Here is a 388-nt window from a genome sequence, read left to right on the forward strand (position 1 = left end):
TTATTCGAATCAATGTAATTACAATTAAAAAAAATTATATTTAATATACGACGTATTGCTCCCCCCCATGAATTTTGATTTTTCGGTGGGAAAGAGGGTCGTTCGAATTTTAAAACGAGGCTTGTGAATACGTGCGAATTGCGTGCCAAATATAGCTTACTATAGTTTTTTGATTTTTCGCAAAATTTCCATTACGGATTATGCTGGTGAGACGCGCGAAATAGTCGAACGGGTTTTGCTCGGGAACCAGACACGTGCGAATTTCGGGGTCTGTCATGCAAATTCATGCTAATTACATGCTAAATATTGGCGTAGAAACGATTTTGAATTCCCAAGTATTTCCCAAAGTGGGGGTGGGGACACGTGCGCAAATCAGAAAAATGAGTAT

Source organism: Acyrthosiphon pisum, chromosome A1, assembly GCF_005508785.2.
Source record: "Acyrthosiphon pisum isolate AL4f chromosome A1, pea_aphid_22Mar2018_4r6ur, whole genome shotgun sequence".
Taxonomy (NCBI): domain Eukaryota; kingdom Metazoa; phylum Arthropoda; class Insecta; order Hemiptera; family Aphididae; genus Acyrthosiphon; species Acyrthosiphon pisum.